Here is an 18,384-nt window from a genome sequence, read left to right on the forward strand (position 1 = left end):
GAACCTGAAAGGGAGTAAAAAAATAAAGGTCACTTAAATTTATTATTCTTTTGTTCTTTATTTATTTATTTGTTTCTAAAAACTAACTATTCATCACTTTGGTACATTAGAATACCATTAAACCGGTGTTGGAATTTATTCCACAAAACCGAGATGGTATTCAAAGGTACTTAATAATTATGTAATAGGGGATCGCTTCCATACCATTGTATCGGCGTTGGAATTTATTCTAACAAAGCCGAGATGGGGCAAAGAAGGAATAACTTATTCACATGATTATTAAAAGTAAGTTGTAACTAGAATATTCTTGAAAGCATTATACCGGCGTTGGAATTTATTTCAACAAAGCCGAGACGGCGAACAAAGAATAAAACAAAGTTCACTTACTTAATCAAATAAAAAGAAAAGACATCGAACTGAGGGAATTTTCGCTTTCAACAAATTGGCACTACTTGCAGGACGATTTGTTGAGAGGGGTAAGCCAATTCTTCCCCGAAGAAAAAAATCTTTCAACAGTTACCAAGTGAATTTATCACCGATATGCAAAAACGATTCACTCATATTGTAAATCATGTTGTTGCACTTGATAAAATTTTTACCTAAGGAGAACTTACTAACAAAGTTTTACGTTGTCTTGACAGGAGATGGCAACCTAAAGTACCTTGATTCCATGCCTTTGGCGACATTGTTCGGAAAGCTTCTAGAGCATGAGATGGAGATTGGACGCCTGACCATGCATGAAGAGTTAGACCGCAAAAAGAAAGGCATATCTCTCAACGCAACAACATCACAACCTACTAAAGAGATAGATGATGCTGACTCTGATTATGACATTGACGAAGAAACGTTAAACCTTCTCGTACGAAAGTTTGGGAAATTCTTGAAGAAAAAAGGAGGTTTCAAACGTTTCCAAAAGAAAGAGGCGTGCGAATCAATCAGAAAAGTCAAGAATAAAGAGCGTGCCACTTGCCATGAATGTGGTAAGCCGGGACACATGAAATTTCAATGTCCCACTTACCTAATGAAGGTTGATTCAGAAAAGAGCACTCCCCGGGACTTCAAGAAGAAGAAAGCCTACATTGTCTGGGATGTACCGGAGGAAGAGACGACATCAAGCACCTCAGATGAAGAGGAGACTGCAAAGCTATGCTTAATGACTAGAACAGAGGCTTGCGGATCAGGTAGTACAAAGGATGCTAATAATGAGGTATATTCTGACACCTCATCCTCTTTTGATGATTCTCCTTCGTATGAAGTCTTATATGATGCGTATGTCGAAATGCATGAAGAACTAAATAAGTTAGCTAGGATTAGTGCTGATAGAAAACGGGTAATCCTACTAAATGATCAAAAAATATTACAACTACAGAAAGAATTAGATGAACTGAAACTTGAAAATGACACATCAGATCTATTTTTTTCATGTAATTCATGCGACTGCTCTAATGATAAATTATGTCAAACAACTATCTGTGAGTCTTGCGAGGGCTTGAGAAATGAGAATTTTAAACTTAACGAAAAACTCACAAAACTTACAGAGAGTCAAAACCAATTAGATACCTTGCAATGTAAAACAAGAAATGTTCATGATCATACTGGATTATGGTATATCCCCCAATTACGTAGAAATAGACCATATAGGAAACCTATAACTCGTACTAATAAAAAGTCTTATAATAAAAATAGAGTTCCTACATGATTCTATTGTGGCACACATGGCCACACCTCTTAGTCATATTACATCAGGAAATATGGGATACCGAGTGGTGTTTATGCTAGGGTGAAAAAGAGAGATAACACCCTGGTTACTAACAGAAAAGGGCCCAATATAATTTGGGTACCTGAAACCAGCAAGTGATCGATTTTGCAGGTATGTCTACGAACACATGGACAACATTGGAATCTTGACAACGGGTGTTCGAGACATATTACAAGAGATAGGTCAAAATTCCTAGACCTATCATTGAAGGAAAAAGGTTTCGTCACATACGGAGAAAACAACAAAGGGAAGATACTCATGCTGTAATCAAGAATGTTCTATACATCGAAGGTCTAGAACATAATCTTTTGAGTATTAGCCAACTCTGCGACAAAGGTTATTGTGAGTCATTTGATTCTGAATGTTGTATAATCTGTGACATTTTATCTAATAATGTAAAGTTTTTCGGTTATCGTGTTAATAACATATATATGGTTGACCTGGAGGATGTCACTTTTCTTCTCTCAAAATGTTTAATTTCAAAAGAAGATGACATCTGGCTTTGGCATAGGTAGGTTGCTCACATTCATGTGAAGCATCTAGAAAAATTATCTAAAAATAATTTGGTTATGGTCTACCAAAACTTGATTTTAAAACTCAGAATTCTTGTCACATGTGTCAAAAATGTAAACAATTTAAGAATTCTTTTGGTTAAAAGAATCCAATATCCACTACTAGACATTTGGAGCTTCTCCATATGGACTTGTTTGGACCATCGCAGATCATGAGTTTTTGTGGAAGTTTTTACGCTTTGGTAATTGTTGACGATTTTTATAGATTCACATGGACCCTATTTTTAGAGTCTAAGAGCGAGCATATAAATCTTTTAAATGTCTAGCCAAACAAATTCAAAACCAGTTTAACCATAAAATTGTGTACATACGATCCGACCATGGTGGAGAATATGAAAATCATAAGTTTAATAAATTTTGTAATAAGCATGGCATCATGCATCAGTTCACGGCTCCTCGTACCCCTCAACAAAATGGAGTTGTTGAGAGGAACAATTGAGTCCTAGAGGAGCTCGCAAGAACCATGCTAAATGAGAGCAAGGTTTTCAAATATTTCTTGGCTGATATAGTACACATTGCCTGTTATGTGATGAATCGTATACTTCTTAGACCTAATTTTTCCAAAACTCCATATGAGATTTTAAAAGGTCGAAAATCGAATATTGCTCATCTTCATGCATTCTGGTGCAAATGTTTTATTTTGAATAATGGCAAAAGAGCTTTGGGAAAATTTGACTCGAAGGCTGATGAGGGCATATTCCTAGGGTATTCATTACATAGTAAGGCTTTCCATGTGTTTAATAAGTATTCCATGTAAGTGGAAGAGTCTGTACATGTTCATTTTGACGATTCTTCTCCAAAAGAGAAGAGAAAGGTCTTTCTTGATGAAGTTTCAGGTGCGCTAGAAGAAGCTTATTCAAGGGACATAAACCAGAACAAAGAAGAAGAAGCAGAACAAATAGTTCAAGATTAGCATTAGGACATGCCGCTTTCATGGAAGACCAAAAAGGATCATCCAATAGACAAGGTAATAGGTGACATATCTATGGGGGTGGTAACCCGTAGTTCTTTATGCAATTTATGTAAATTCGTTGTATTTTTGTCTAATATCGAGCCAAAGACCATCGATGAAGCCATCGAGGATGTACACTGGGGTATAGCTATGCAAGAGGAGCTAAACCATTTTGAGCGTAATAATGTTTGGGACTTGGTCCCTAAACCAAAAGAACATCCAGTGATTGGTACGAGATGGGCCTTTCGTAACAAGCTAGATGAATATGGCTTGACCATTAGAACTTCTTAAAGAATCAAAACTTAACAAAAAAGTAATAACTTGAATGTATTGAAATCAAAATATGATAAAAATGAAGAGAAGAAATAACCTTACACCATAATCCAACTCAAAATGTAGGAGCATGACCCACATATCCAAAGATGAGATGATTTTGATTCCAAATGAGGTTAAAAAATCATGTTTTTGCACCTATTTTGCCAACTCCATTCTCTTTGAATTTCTATGAACTAAAAACCTAAGAACACTCTAAAAAGAGAGAGAACCGAAATGGGAAGAAGAAGAGGAATTTAGAAACTATTTACAATGTGTTAAAGTGAGGAGGTGGGTGTGCCTTTTATAGGCAAAGTCATGGGAGCTTGGCTGCCCTGTCTGGCCGCCTAGAGCCTGACCAAGCTCACCCAAGCTGGTGAGTAAGCAGCTTGTCCCATCTTGGGTAGCTAGCTTGGACAACCTATTGTGGGGTAGGTTACATGCATGGTGACACCTCCTACTTTCTTGTTCAGAACATATGTCATGCATGAGGTCATGTGCTTGGCTTTTAAGCAAAGAATAGGCAAGTTGTGTGATGAGTTGGCATAACTTTCTTCATGGCTAGGTTTCTGACATGTTTAGCCGCCCAGCTCAAGCCTAGCCCACGCCCAACTACTTGGTTCCTTCATTGAGAAAGAACCAACCTTTCTTCATGCCGAAGCAACCTTTGTTCCATGATTTCTTGAGTTGATTTTAGTTGGTTACTTAGCACTTTTGGCATGATCTTTTCAAGTCTAAGTAAGCTTTTGAGTTTATGCTTTGCTTTCAATACCTAGCTGGTTTTCTTCACGGTGAAGAAAGGTACATTTCTTAAAGCCTAAGTCATCTTTTTGGTGACAAGCGTAATCACACAACATGTCGTACTTAGCTTGTTTCTTTTGAGCATTTGCTTTGAGATTTTTGGCTTGTGATTTGACATGAATTCTTGGCTTTCTTTTTAATTAATTAATTTCCTACAAAATTCACGGGAAACATGGACAAGAGGTGACAAAAAATTATATTATTCAAACATACAAAATTTATCTAAAAAGTGTTGAAATAAGTTGGTTTTCACCTTTTTGCATAGGATAAGTGTCTTGAAAAGTGTATGAAAATTAAGTATTTTTGACACTTATCAGTGTGGTTGTGTTTCTTTTGGTTCTGGTTTGTTGTTGGTTCACATTATGACTTAGTATGTTTATGGTTGAAATTTTGCTTGGATTATTATGTTGAACTTAATGTTTGCATTAGGTGTTTCTCGTTTACTATGATGTTTTAATTTTGATGAATGGTTGGTTTATTGATAGTTCAACTGTTCAAATGCAATGATTTGTTAAAACATGCTCATTGCCAACTATAATAGTTAATTTAAGTATGATTAATCAATTAAATGCATTTGTTAATCAATTAATTTCAGACTTTGTGCACTTGTTCAAGTTTCTAAGTTGTTTTCAATCCATTAATTACTCCCTTAATCGATTAAATTCAGCATAAATCAGTATTATATCCCTTCTTTTTGGTTATATGTTATGAAGTTTCTTTTTTATCATCCCAAAAGGGGGAGAAAGTGTTTGTTTGAACTTTTGGAGGTTGTTATTCATGCTTCCATAAAAATCATATCATATCTTCAATCATGAAGTAATGGGAGTACTAAGTGAAGGGTAGTTGTGCTATATTTATGATGATTGTGAAATTATGCTATAGTTGAATTGCATTTAACTTGAATTTTAGGACATAATATGGACTTTAGGATTGTTTTTTTCTTTTATTTCTCTTTGTTCGGGTTGAGCAGTGTTTTTGGCTATGTTGGACAGTTTGGATGCATTGAAGCGAAAATGAGTAGAGATTTGGTGCAAGAAGATGGAATTCAGTATTGAGGCTATGCGAAGACCAATTAAGGATCAAAAGAAGTCATATTGGAACCTGGGTCGAAGAGAAGTAACTTGATTGGAAGGCACCACATACACCCATGGTCGTGGATGTTATATTCTAGTCCTATATTTTTTGACTTGTTTTATTGGGCTTAGCCCAATATTTTGTAATTAAGATAAATGAGGGTTCACCTCAAGGATTGAAGACACTTTACAGGACAATTCCCTAATTTAGAATTGGGTATTCTCTTGTCCATCATGAGTGAGTAATTCCCTTTGTTTCTAGGATTGGGGCTATGGCCTTTTACATTCAATAAACACTTGTTCATATTTATATTTCATTGAGTGTTGTGATTTGAATCATTAAACTAAGTTTTATTCATGTCAGTTGTCTGGCCAACAAATTACACATCTTATATACATTGGGGAAGGACCGAGAGGGGAACCCAACTATTTGACCATTTAGTTTTTCAAACAAGAATCCTAATTCACGAGAGTAATATTAGGATACTTAGGGTTTCTGGAATTAACCATGGGTTTCTACGAAGAGATTTGATAGAAAGATCCAAGTAAAGGATTCGATTGATAACCGTACCACAAGAGTATGTGCAACATCAATTGAGTACTCATGTTGGAGCTCGAGAGACGATGACACATATCAAAGAGCAATTCACCCTCACAACTTAAAGTTCATGAAAAGGAGCAAAACAAGGATTTGAGAGTGTAAAGGTGGTAAAGCTTATCTTGGGAACTCTTCCTAAATTAGATTTCAATCCCTTTTTACTATTTTATAATTATTCTTGTTAATTTTTCAATTGTTCTAAATTCCATTCTAATTCCTATTTGAGTTAATTATAAACTAATTTTTATAATTAAAGGAATTTTCCAGTCCTCGTGGGATCGATATTTTATTAGTTGACGACATAATCATGCACTTGCGATTTGCCCTATCATGTTTTTGGCGCCTTTGCCAGGGATTGTGTCAAAATTTCTTTAACTCTCAATTAATTCATTATTTTACTCTAGTGTATTATGTTTTTTCCCCTTTGGTTTATGCAAAGTTCAAATTACTACTCAGAGCCAGAAAGGACATTCTGTAGAAGAAGAAGGCAACAAAGAGAAAGAGCGAGAGAAAGACGTGTGCGTGTACAAACAATGAATGAACGAGATGAAAACCCACTTTGTGACTACGCAGCCCCTATGGCTCGTTGTTCACGTCCTGGAATAATCCGCCCACCTATTGAGCTAGAGAACTTTTCTTTGCCAAGTTTTTTGATCCAAATGGTGATGCAAATCCAATTTGGAGGAGGAGCTCATGAAGATTCGAATGTTCATATTGACCAGTTCTTGGAATTATGTGGGACAGTGAGGATTGGTGGAGCTTCTGAAGATGCCCATTCATCTCCGCTTGTTTCCATATTCCCTTAGAGACAGAGCTAAGATGTGGCTATGGAATCAAAATGCTGAACTTCAAGAAATATGGCGAACTTTGGAGGAGGCTTTTCTCAACAAATATTTTCCTCCTTCCAAAACTATGCATTATAGGCACCCCATCCAGAACTTCAGTCAAAAGGATGGGGAGTCAATTGTTGAAGCATGGGAAAGATTAAATAAGTTGACTGAAGCTTGCCCTCATCATGGTATTCCACCTTGGATGTTGGTTCATAACTTCTATAGTGGGCTAGACTTTCAACACAACAATTGTTGGATTCTTTAGTAGGTGGTGCCTTTATGTGCAAAGGAATTGATGTTGCTTCAAAGATCATAGAGAATGTAGTTTCCAATCATCACCAATTGGAAAATGAGAGGAAACATCATCCAAAGGAATTGATGTGCCTATATGTGAGAGAAGACATCATCCAAATGAGAGGACACATCTTCAGCAGGTGGTGCCTTTATGTGCAAAGGAATTGATGTTGCATAATATTCAAGAAATCAGATGGAGAAGGTAATTTCCACGTTGGAGAACCTTTCTCAAAGGTTTGGAAAGCTAGAAAAATATAAGGCTAATGTTATTGGGTCTACTGTAACTTGTGAGGGATGTGGAGCAAAAGGTCATGAGTGGTCTGAATGCAAACACTTCACTGAACCTGAACATGGAGCATTGGTCAATGAACAACCTGAATCGTGTAAATACTATACTACAAGGAGAGGAGCGAACAATAATTCAACACACCATACAGGCAGAAGAATGGCAACCTTTCTTGGACGAGCAACAACACTCTAAATCATCAATACTAGGATGGGCCACGTAACAGGAAACCCCCAACAAGGTTCCCATAGGTACAATCTTCTCCTATTGACCCTACTCTTAAACATTAATGAAATGTCACGAAATATTGCTTGCTAACCAAAATAAATTTCATAAAGATCAAGTCATGATTAATAAAAGTTTTTCAAACATGCTCAATGACTTGAATTCTAAAATAGAAAACCTGACCATCCATGATAAAATACTGGAAACACAAATTGCCCAACAAGCTAGTAATCCTAATAGGCAAACGAGGATGTTTCTAGAACTGACAAAAAAATCCAAATAATGAACATTGTAAAGCTGCAAAATTAAAGAGTGGAAAGGAATAAAGTTATATTCCTCAAATTAGGAAAAAGACACAAGTGGAAGAGGAACATACTGAGACATAATCCCCTAAAGGGGAGCAAAATTTTGAAAGGTGTCTAAGTATGTAGCTCCACCACCATATGTACCACCAATTCATTTTCCCCAAAGATTAACAAAGGCAAAATTAGAAAAGAAATTTGGAATTATTTTGATATTCTTAAGAAATTATATATCAGCTTACCCTTCATTGAGGCACTACATGCATACACAAAATTTCTTAAGGATATTTTATCTAAAAAGGAAGACTAGAGGATTATGAAACAATTGTTTTAACTGAGGAGTGCAATGATTTAATTCAAAATAAATTACCTCCTAAATTAAAAGATCATGGTAGTTTTTCTATCCCATGTTTAATTGGAAATACTATTTTTGATCATGCCTTATTTGACTTGGGGGCAAGTGTGAGTCTCATGCCTATATCCGTGTGCAAAAAATTGAAAGTTGGTGAACTAAAACCCACTACTATATCACTTCAATTAGTGGATAGGTCAGTTAAATTCCCTATAGGAATCTAGGTAGATCCTTTTTGGCTACTGATGGTGTTATAATTGATGTAAAGAATGGAAAACTTTCCCTAAGCATAGGGGATGAAAATTTTGAATTTGATATTGTTAAATCTATTAAACAACCTTCTCTTGAGGATTCATGTTTCAGGGTTGATATGCCGAACCAAGTTGTGAAAGAGGAAGCAACTATAGTGCATGCTAAGGATCCCTTAGAGAGATGCATGGTAGATGGTGACACTTCAGATATTGATGAGGAACTGCCTGAGGTTATTGAATTTATGAATGCAAGACCAACATTTCCCCACAACCCATAAGATGAGTTGTTGAAGGTAATGCCCAAATCTAAAGATTGGGAGCAGGGGAAAGCAACCTAAAATTGAATTAAAAACACTCCTCTCCACCCTCAGGTATGAATTTATTGGACCTAATTCATCTTATCCAGTTGTTGTTATTGCTAAATTAAATAAATTGGAAACTAAAAAATTGCTAAGAGTCCTAACAATGCACAAGAAGGTAATAGGTTACACATTGAATGATATAAAGGGCATAAACCCTTCTTTTTGTATGCATAGAATTTTCATGGAACCTAACCATAAAACTTCAATTGAAAACCAGAGGAGACTAAATCCTAATATGAAAGAAGTGGTTAGGAAAGAAGTGCTGAAACTTTTAGATGATGAGGTAATATATCCTATATCTGATAGTGAATGGGTGAGCCCAGTTCATGTGGTTCCTAAAAAGGGAGGATTGACTGTTGTGAAAAATGAGAAAAATGAATTAATACCAACTAGAACAGTCATAGGTTGGAGAATGTGCATTGATTATATATAATTAAAAACAACCACTAGGAAAGATCACTCCCCTCTGCCATTCATTAATCAAATGCTTAAAAGGCATGCCACACATGAATATTTATGCTATTTAGATAGGTACTCAAGATTTCATCAAATCCCCATTCACCTTGAAGACCAACAGAAAACTACTTTCGCATGTCCTTATGGCACCTTTTTCTAAAGGACAATGCCTTTTGGGCTATGCAATGCCCCAACCACTTTTCACAAATGCATGACTGCAATATTTTCTGAGTTTATAGAAAACATAATGGAAGTTTTTATGGATGATTTTTCTATTTATGGACTTTCATTTGATGATTGTTTAAAAAATTTGACAAAAAATATTGCAGAGATATGAGGAAGTGAATCTTGTATTAAATTGGGGAAAATGTCACTTCATGGTGCGCGAAGGTATTGTGTTGGGGCATTTAATTTCAGGAAAAGGTCACTTCTCCATTTTGCCAAGGATAAGTGCCGTAAAAAGTGTATGAAATTTAGGCATTTTTGGCACTTATCAACTCCCCGCAAGTTAAGACTTTGTTTGTCCTCAAACAAATGGTAAAGCACATCCGAATTCAAAACTTTGCAATTTTTCAAGATATGATTGACATGATTTCAAATTTGCTTAAGAATGATAAAAAAATGTTTCCAATGAGATTTTTTATGCTTTGTGAATTTTGTACATGTAATGCTTCAAATATAAAATATATCCTTTTGTTCATAAAAAGTGTGTAACAATTTACCTAAGCAAATATTTTTCAATCAAAAAGTGTTTTTGAACAGAAGTTCAAAATTGAAACTTAAAGGAGTAAGTGTTTCACTTAATTTTTTAACAATTTCATTGTAGTAATTTTAACTTGTTCTTTGTCTCACCTATTTTCTTAAATTTCATAATCAATCAAAGATCACTAAGGTCTTGTTTTTGGTTGTAATGAGGCTTGGTTCGGATAATCACGGTTTTTTTAGATAATCAAGTTAGGTTCAAAGTAAAAAGAGAGCATTTTGTAAAATTTTCTCAATAAAGAGAGCATTTTATAAAAAGAGAGCATTTTGAACCTTGGCTTCTTTTTTGCTTTTCTTTGTATCTCTCAATCTTTTTTTGTTTTTCACTTTCTTTTATAACTTTTTGTTGTTTTTGTAAAAAGATTGAGAAAACAATTTCTTTATGGACAACCAAATTACTTTTTAAATAACTATACAATCTTATATACACTATTAACTTTCTTTAAAAAAATTCCTATGCATTAAACCATGTTCCCCCTCTTTAAATGATGGCTTGTCCTGAAGCCAATGGAAATATTGGTTTTAAGAAGATGTTTGATGCATATGAAATTTTCTTAAAGAATAACATATTACTTCTAAACACAAATTTAATTAAACACAAAACATAACATAAATTAAAAAGGAATTTAAAAACTAACAAACTATTTGGTTGTCTCCCAGCAAGTGCTCGTTTAACGTCAATAGCTTAATGCCTGTTACAGCTGTAGAGGTTATTCTGATGCAATTTCGATGATGGAGGCTGATTCATCACCCAAGTATGGTTTTAACCTCTGTCCATTCATTGTCCAAGTCGTTTGAGACTTTGGATATTCCAATTCAACTGCTCCATATTCTTTAACTTCTTTTATCACAAATGGCCCTGACCATCTAGTATTGAAATTTCTCTAAACTAGTTTTAATCTTAAAATAAACAAGAGTACCTTTTGACCTTTATAGAAATATTTTCTTCGAATTTTGGAGTTATGGTACTTGTTAGCCTTTTCTTTATATAATCTTGAAGATGCATAAGCTTGGAAGCTCATTTCCTCTAATTTGTTTAATTGATTATTTTGTTTTGTTCCTGCATAAAGTATCATCCAATAGGCTTTATGCTCCAATTCAATTGGTAAATGAAGTTCTATATGCCCATAAAGTATCATCCAATTTTTGTGACCAATATTTCCTTGAGGAAGAGACTGTCTTTTCTAAAATTCTATATGCCCATAAAGTATCAGCTTTCCCATTGGTTTGTGGGTGATAAGGTGATTCTACCTTATGTTTAATATTATAACATTCTAAAACCTTGCGTAATTGGGAGTTTAAAAAATGAGATCCTCCATCACTTATGTGTACTCTTGGTGTTCCAAAGCGGGTAAAAATATTCTTTTTCAAAAATTTTATAAATGTTGTTCAACAACCACCAAGACATATTCATTCGAAAACGATGATGCGAAAGGACCCATGAAATGATTGCCCCAATAGTAAAAAAATTCTATTTCCAAAATATTTTGCAAGGGCATTTCATTTGTTTTTCCAATTCCACCAGATCGTTGGCATGCATTACATTTTTGAACAAATTTTTTGCCATCTTTAAAAATAGAAGGTTAGAAAAAACCAGATTGGAGGACTTTCATAGCAGTTCTTTCTCCATTGTAGTGTCCTCCATAAGCAGAATTATGGTAATGCCATAAAATTTTCTGAGCCTCCTTTGAAACAACAAATCTTCGAATTATGTTGTCAGTTCCTTCTTTTATTAAGTAGGGCTCTTCCCAGAGTAATGGGTTGACTTCTTTGAGAAATTTCTGTTTTTGCTGATAGTTGAAATGATCAGGAATAATTCCTGAAGCTCTGTAGTTGGCTATATCAGCAAACCATGGTCGTTCTTGAAGGAGAAATAACTTTTCATCTGGAAATGCTTTGACTATTTCTATTTCTTGTTTCATGACTTCTTCATTGATTAATCATGACAAATGATCTGCCACGAGGTTATCTTTCCCGCTTTTGTCACAAATTTCCAAGTTAAATTCCTCCAAGAGTAGTACCCATCATATTAACCGTGGCTTGGAGACAGGTTTCTTTAGGAGATATTTGATTGCGGTATGATCAGTAAAAACAATAATTTTGTCCCCAATCAAATATGATCTAAATTTTTCTAATGCGAATACATAGCAATTCTTTTTCCGTTGTGGCATAGTTAACTTGTGCCTCATTTAAAACTTTGCTAGCATAATGTATTGCATGAAACACCTTCTCCTTCCTTTGTCCCAAAACTACACCAATTGCATAATCACTAGCGTCAGACATTATTTCAAAAGGTAGATCCCAGTTTGGTGCAAGTATGACATGGGTTGTTACCAAGCAATTTTTCAATGTTTTGAATGCTTCTAAACAGGATTCATCAAAATTAAAAATAGAATCTTTAAGGAGAAGATTGCAAAGGGGTTTAGGTTTTTTGGAGAAGTCTTTGATAAAATGGCGGTAGAATCCATCATGTCCTGGAAAGCTTCTGACGCCTTTAATAGTTGTTGGTGGTGGTAGCTTCTGTATGACTTCTACTTTTGCTTTATTAACATCTATCTTTTTTCTTGAAATTTTGTGCCCCAAAACAATACCTTTGGTGACCATGAAATGGCATTTTCCCAATTTAGTACTAGGTTGGTGTCAACACATCTTTCTAATAATGTCTTCAGGTTCTTCAAGCATAAATCAAAAGAATCTCCAAATACTGAAAAATCATCCATGAAGACCTCGATGCATTTTTCCACCAAGTTGGCGAAAATAGGCAACATGCATCTTTGAAAAGCAACTGGGACATTAAACAATCCAAATGGCATCTTTCTGTATGCATAGACACCAAAAGAACAAGTGAATGTCGTCTTTTATGCATCTTGTGGGTCCACAACAATTTGGTTGTATCCCGAATAACCATATAGGAAACAATAGAAGGCTCACCCTGATAATCTTTCCAACATCTGATCCATGAAGGACATGGGAAAGTGGTCTTTTCTGGTGACCACATTGAGTTTGCAGTAATCTATACATACCCTCTAACCAGTAACAACTCTGGTTGAAATGAGCACATTGTTGTCATTTCGGATTACTGTTATTCCTCCTTTCTTCGGCACCACTTGAACAAGACTTACCCATCTGATGTCTAAAATGGGGAAAATCATTCCAACTTCTAACATTTTCACCACTTCCTTCTGAACAAATTCTTTCATTGTCGGATTGAGCCTCCTTTGTGGTTGAGCTACTGGTTTGAAATCATCCTCCATCATGTTTTGTGCATACAGTAAGAAAGACTGATTCCTTTTAAATCTTTCAAAGTTCAACCAATCATCTGTTGTTGCTTCCCCAAAACTTGTATTAGTTTGTTTTATTCCAAGGTGGAGAGCAAGTTGCTGATGATAACTGGTCTGTTGGAATTATCTTTTAAACATACATACTTTAAATGTGAAGGTAACTCCTTCAATTCCAGTTCTTGTTCTTTTTTATCATTTCCACCCTAGTTCATTTCAGGCTTTATTGGAGAAATTTGATCATCAGAAAAATTTCTAATCAGTTTTACTTTTTCGCCATCCTCTAGATTGAGTTCTTGCATCTCCCAAGGTTCAACAGGTTATGGCTGTTCTGAGCAGATTTCTTCAAGAATGTCGATTTGAAAACATTGCCCCTTATCTATTGGGTGATGCATTGCTTTTAAAATGGCAAATTGTATCACATCATTTTCTACTCGAACTATCAGTTTGCCATTTTCCATGTTTATCCCCATTTTTGCTGTTCTCATGAATGGACGTCCCAAAATGCATGGGATTTCCACATCTTCAGAGATGTCAATTATAGGAAAATCTAAGGAAATGGGAATTTATGCGTGGGATTTCCACATTTGCAACCCCTTCCAGATATTTGATAGATCTATCAGCAAGTTGCAGAGACATTCTGGTTGGTTTTAGTAGCAACCCTCCTATTCTCCTCATCATTGTAAGCGACATCAGGCTAACACTTGATCCCAAATCAATGAGTGTTTTTCCTATGGATACTTCCCCAATTGTGTCCGAAATAGTCACACTTCCTTGGTCTTTTAACTTATGAGGGATGTTAGTTTGAAGTATTGCACTGTAGGTTGCATTAAGTTAGATAACTTCTTTTTCCTGATGGCTCCTCTTCTTTGATAGTAGTTCTTTCATGAACTTGGAATAAGCAGGCATTTTTTCCAAGGCTTCGGAAAATGGAATACTTATTTGTAATGATTTGAATATTTCCATAAACCGAGCAAACTGCTCTTCCAAAATCCTCTCTTTTTCTACACCTTCTTCTTTCTAATTTCTTGGAGAATTTCTACTCCAAAGTAGTTTAGGTAAGTTTATTTTGTAGTTTCTCTTTCATTCAAGAGGAGAAAGGAGATGGAAAATGTGATACAAAAACATAATTTGTAATCTCATTTGGGTCCAAAAGCATCTTATCCTTGGATAGATGGCTCATGCTTCTACATATTTATTTGGATTATGGTGTAATTTTATTTCTTCTCTTTAATTGTATCATCATTTGAATTCAACTCATTGAAGTTATTATTTTTTGGTTAATTTTTTATTCTTTATGAAGTTCTTAATGCGATTTTAGCTTGGTCACCTAAAACTTGATTTAATGATCCAAAATTCTTCTTCTTAAAATGTTGAAAAGTGAACTAAAAAGTATAATCTACACCTTAGTCCACGTGCCACATCAAGCATATATTTTAAGCCACTTATGTTCAAGGTTAAATACTGTTAATGGAGCCCGAAGTAGGGTGGACAACCTACTCTATTTTATGACTATGTGTACTTGCTAAACATCTTTTTGTATTGATTACCGCAAGCTGAATGCCGCCACAAGAAAATACCATTTTCCCTTGCCCTTCATGGATCAAATATTGGAAAGATTAGTCAGAAGAGCCTTATACTATTTCCTAGATGGGTACTCTGGATACAATCAAATTGTTGTGGATCCATTGGACCAAGAAAAGACGACACTTACATGTCCATTCGGTGTTTACGCATACAGAAAAATTCCATTCAGATTATGTAATGCTCCTAAAACTTTTCAAAGATGCATGCTGGCTATCTTTGCTAATTTGGTGGAGAAATGCATCGAGGTCTTCATGGATGATTTTTTTGTGTTCAGAGACTCTTTTGAAACTTGCTTAACAAACTTGGAAACAGTTTTGGAAAGCTGCGAACAGACTAATTTGGTTCTAAATTTGGAGAAATGTCACTTCATGGTTACTGAAGGAATTGTACTTGGGAACAAAATTTCAGCTAAAGGATTAGAAGTTGATAAAGCTAAGATAAAAGTGATTGAAAAGCTGCCTCCTCCAACAATTGTTGAAGGAAACAGAAGCTTTCTCGGACATGCTGGATTCTATCGTAGACTCATCAAAGACTTCTCCAAAACAGCTAAGCCCTTGTGCAATTTACTTTTAAAACATTTTGTTTTTAACTTTGATGATTCTTGTTTAGAAGAATTCAATCATTTAAAATTATGCTTGGTAACTCCTCCTGTCATTACTGCGCCAAACTGGAAATCCCCTTTTGAATTAATGGGTGATGCAAGTGATTATGCAGTTGGCGCAGTTCTGGGACAGAGAAAGGAACATGTTTTTCATGCAATACATTATGCTAGAAAAGTTCTAAATGAAGCACAAATCAATTATGCCACAACCGAAAAAGAACTGCTAGCAATAGTGTTTGCATTGGAAAAATTAAGAAGTTATTTGATTGGGGCAAAAACAATTATTTATACTGACCATGCCGCAATCAAATATCTTCTAAAAAAACTCGACTCCAAGCCTTGATTGATTAGACGGGTTTTGCTTTTGAAGGAATTTGACTTAGAAATCCATGACAAAAGTGGCAAAGAAAACCAAGTGGCAGATCATTTGTCAAGATTGGTAAATAAAGAAGTCGCATTAAGAGAACAAGAAATAGAAGAAACATTTCATGAAAGCTATTTCAACTTCAAACAAGACCACGGTTTGCTGATATGGTCAATTATAAAGCCTCATGTATAATTGCTGAACATTTTAATTATCAGCAAAAGAAAACTTTGCTCAAAATAGTAAATCAATACGTCTGGGATAAACCATACATGTTTCAAGAATGAACTGATAATATTATTAGACGATGTGTTGATGAGAATGAGGCCTAGAAAATATTATGGCACTGCCATAATTCGGCATATGGGGGACATTACAATGGGAACAAAACTGCGGCCTAAGTACTCCAATCTGGATTCTTTTGGCCAACCATTTATAAAGATGCCCAAATGTATGTCCAATAGTGTGATGCATGCCAAAGGTCTAGGGGACTTGGGAAACAAAGTGAAATGCCTTTACAAAATATCATAGAAATAGAAAATTTTGATTGTTGGGGCCTTGACTTTATAGGACCTTTCCTGTCATCATTTTCAAATGAATATATCTTGGTGGTTGTTGTTTCCAGATGGGTGGAAGCATTGGCAACACCCAAAGCCGATGCGAAAACAGTGGTAAAAGTTTTGACAAAAAAATATTTTTACTCGTTTCGGCACACCAAGAGTATTGATAAGTGATGGGGGATCTCATTTCATAAATTCCCAATTAAAAAGAACCTTAGAATTTTATAATGTTAAAAATAAGGTAGCATCACCTTATCACCCCCAAACCAATGGCCAAGCAGAGGTATCAAACAGAGAGTTAAAAAGAATTTGGGAAAAAACTGTCTTTGCTTCAAGAAAAGACTGGTCACAAAAACTGGATGATACTCTCTAGGCCTATAGAACTGCATTTAAATCACCAATAGGCAAAACTCCATATCAACTGGTTTATGGCAAAGCCTGACATCTACCAGTTGAATTGGAGCATAAAGCCCATTGGGCTCTCAAATTTATAAAATTTGATTTGAAGGATGCAGATATTAAAAGACAAGATCAATTACATCAATTGGAAGAAATGTGGTTCCAAGCATACTAATCCTCAAGGCTATATAAGGAGAAGACAAAGAAGTACCATGATTCCAGAATCAGAAAAAAATGTTTTATGAAGGACAAAAAGTACTTCTATTCAACTCAAGGCTCAAAATACTTCCAGGAAAATTCAGAACTAGATGGATAGGACCATTTGTCATCAATGAAGTAAAAGAATATGGAAGAATTGAGTTGAAGGATCCCAAGACAAAAGCAACTTGGGTGGTCAATGGATAGAGATTATCATCAATGAGCAATTAGAATAATCTCGTCCAAAGTTTGACGTCAAGCTAATGACGTTAAAAGAGTGCTGATTGGGAGGCAACCCAGTATTTGGTAAATATTTACTTCCTTTAAGATTGTCTTTTGTTAGTATTTTTATTTTTTCTTAGAAAACTAAGCAATTTTTAAATCACATCAAGTAAAGTCCCAAAATATTTTTAAGGCTTGGGACAAGACTTCATTTAAAAAGGGGGACAAGGACTTGATGTAATGTAAAAAAAAATTCTTGTTTAGATTGTGTAAATATGTAAAAAGTAAATTTGTTTGTTGAAAAACTCAAAAAAAATTCAAAACTCAAAACAAAATGGCTAAACAAAATTTTTGAAACATTATCACATGATTAGAAAATCTTAAAGCCTACTTTAAATTAAGCTTTGATTGAGCAAACTGAGATATATGCTAAACGTTTTTGAAAAAAAAAATCATATAATGTCATAACTTGAAATTTTTGCAAATTTGAAATTCAATTTTGTATAACAAGATCTTTGCAAACATTTTTTAAAAATCAAAAATTGTGAAACCAATCCAAGTGAGGGAGTGAGCCAACCACATGTGATAACCAAAGTGATAATCAACATTTGAATTGTCTAATTAAACTTGTTTGAGTCTTTAAATCTCTTAATTGCATAAAACTGATAAGAAATGGTCAAGGCATGTTCTTTTATTAGTTGAACCAAAGGCCAAAAAGTCCAAACCCAATTAGGATCATCCTTTGATAAGCCCCTTTGAGCTAAACAAATGAAATAAAAAATTTCAAACTATCCCATGAAACCGAATTGAAAAAAAAATGTTCTAAGAGAGCATTAAAATTTAAAGAAGAGTTTGAAAGGATTAAGTTGGGAGAAAAATTGGTGGACTTTTCTTCTTAAAAGAAAGAAAAAAAAACTCAATCTATGTACAAATGAAAAAGAAAACAAAAAGAGATTGAGAAAAATAGAAGCCAAGGTTCAAAAGTTAA

Source organism: Lupinus angustifolius, chromosome LG03 (genome assembly GCF_001865875.1).
Source record: "Lupinus angustifolius cultivar Tanjil chromosome LG03, LupAngTanjil_v1.0, whole genome shotgun sequence".
Classification (NCBI taxonomy): Eukaryota; Viridiplantae; Streptophyta; class Magnoliopsida; order Fabales; family Fabaceae; genus Lupinus; species Lupinus angustifolius.